At 36.8% G+C, this 2,014-nt stretch overlaps 1 long non-coding RNA gene across 1 annotated transcript; it reads right to left on the bottom strand.

The window, feature by feature from the left end:
* Positions 1–712: 712 nt before the first annotated feature.
* Positions 713–1,457, bottom strand: LOC139774583 (uncharacterized). The gene is made up of 3 exons (XR_011718609.1): positions 1,254–1,457; positions 1,127–1,180; positions 713–830 (listed from the first exon to the last, which is right to left on the bottom strand). It is a non-coding gene; the product is annotated as an uncharacterized lncRNA (long non-coding RNA).
* Between the last annotated feature and the right edge of the window lie 557 nt (positions 1,458–2,014).

Below are 2,014 nucleotides of genomic sequence, written 5' to 3'. Positions count from 1 at the left end.
CTGCGTTTTACTGAGTCGCGAATGTATTCGAGAAAATAGTTCCGATTTAGGAGTTATATCCTCAAGAGCATTATATCGTCAGCTGCGAGTCAAAAGTCGCGAAATTGCTTGTTCCTAAATTTAGGAAATTAATTTAGGACTAAATTAATTTCCAAAATTTCTTTCCGCGGTAAATATTTGTGAAAGGCTATGCGAACACCGTGTTTTTTCCACGTTCGTGATCGCGATTGCTGCGTCGGCGATGAGCCTTATCGCTGTCCCTCACGTCAGATGATTGTGATGAGTATTTTCTCGTCGGTTTTCGTGAGATCTGTCCGCGACGTCTAATTCGGCGTCTAGTTGAAAGTTGGGAGCTACCGTTGCAGGAACGAAATTAATCCCAGGTTTTCTTAGCAGTTTCCGGAACCAGTGGTTTTGGCAGTAAGTCCATAACGATTACCACATGTTTCATATATAACCGCCGAATTAATTATTATATTCTTAGAGAAGATTTTATTTTTCTCATTAAATATGTTCTCTCATTAATAGTAATACTAATATTATTTTTCTATTAATGAAACTTGTTAATAGTAAAATGTGCATGGATACAACGATAAATTTATAGTATTTATAATTTAAGAAAATAAATTCAAATCAAGAAACAGTTTGCATGCTCTTGTCGATATATTCAAATCATGCTTAAGAATACATACATATATATACATACATATATTATATTGAAACAGGGGCGCGGCTCCTCAAAACTTCTTCTACATTGGTTATCCGTTGTTTCACGTCTTCTAACATTAAATTAGACTTTGCTTGCTTCTGTATTAATTCTTTCAGGTATTCTACAATGCAACGAATAATATATTGTATATACTATACCTAAGTAATAATATATCGTATAGATAACATGTAAATAATGCATGTTGCTACTACTTTATTAATAAAAACCATTGCACGTAAAAAAGTTGTAGTCATAACCGTAAGACCGTAAGAAAATTTACCAATCACTACCTTATTTTTCGACCATAAGGAGAATACTCGATTATGATTGGTCAATCTTCTTACGGCCTTACAATTATCACTAAAATTTTGTTACATGCAATGGCCTTAACCATTGTACGTATATATTTATACATACTTATTATGTTCGAGTCCTCTTGCACCTCTTGCTTTTCAAACGATCGAATAGAGCCTATAACAATATTTACACATGTTAATATTATATTACTATAACTAATTTTTGTTTATTTCAACAATATGTGTACCTTGCACTATAACGGGCACATCAGAAATATTATATACTTGTGTTTTCTTGGGTCCTGTATAGGTCATATCTTTTTCTACGGAAATGTATATAGTATTACAATAGTAAACATATATCATATATCGAGGCAAAGGTACGGTAATTGTGAATTGTGATCGAGTGATTTGCAGTTTCGTCATGATATTCGCGGGCGATAATCGCTCGTCCCGTCCCGGGCCGCCATATGTTTGGACTATCGAATGTGCATGGCATTCATTACCTCGAATCGTGTCGTGTTTTGAACGTGCTGTGCCGGAATTGTCGTGCGATTATTCCCGATTCTTTTTGAAGAGCGGAAAGAGGGCCGAGTGACAACGTGAAATCCGCGTATCGTGATTCAAGTAAAAGTGATTCAAGTAATGGCACACTGTGATGCAACATACAACGCTCGTTCATGAATATATTTCTTATTTTCGTGACTCGTGTATTTCGTGCCGCGTAATCGCGACTCCTCGTTGTGCAAAGCATGCATTAATAGTACTCTTACACTACTTACATTCGCGAGATTTACGTGCTCGATCCCGTAAAATGTGCGTACGATATTTAATCTTAATTGTGGTTTAATCAACTGCGTGTGTCTTTACTAACTGTCCACTTGATTCGCGCAGTATCTCGCGTCAAGATCATGGAACATTTCGTCGCCATTAACGCGACTGCAACGCAGTGATGAAACGCGGAACGAATCGGGGCAATCGGCGTCGCGACTCCTTCAAATTTGCGCGA

This window comes from Temnothorax nylanderi, unplaced genomic scaffold (assembly GCF_030848795.1).
Source record: "Temnothorax nylanderi isolate EJ_2023f unplaced genomic scaffold, tnyl_v1.0 TNYL_tig0083_pilon, whole genome shotgun sequence".
Taxonomy (NCBI): domain Eukaryota; kingdom Metazoa; phylum Arthropoda; class Insecta; order Hymenoptera; family Formicidae; genus Temnothorax; species Temnothorax nylanderi.
Note: the sequence above shows the minus strand (reverse complement) of the source record. Positions and strands in the feature narration are given on the sequence as shown.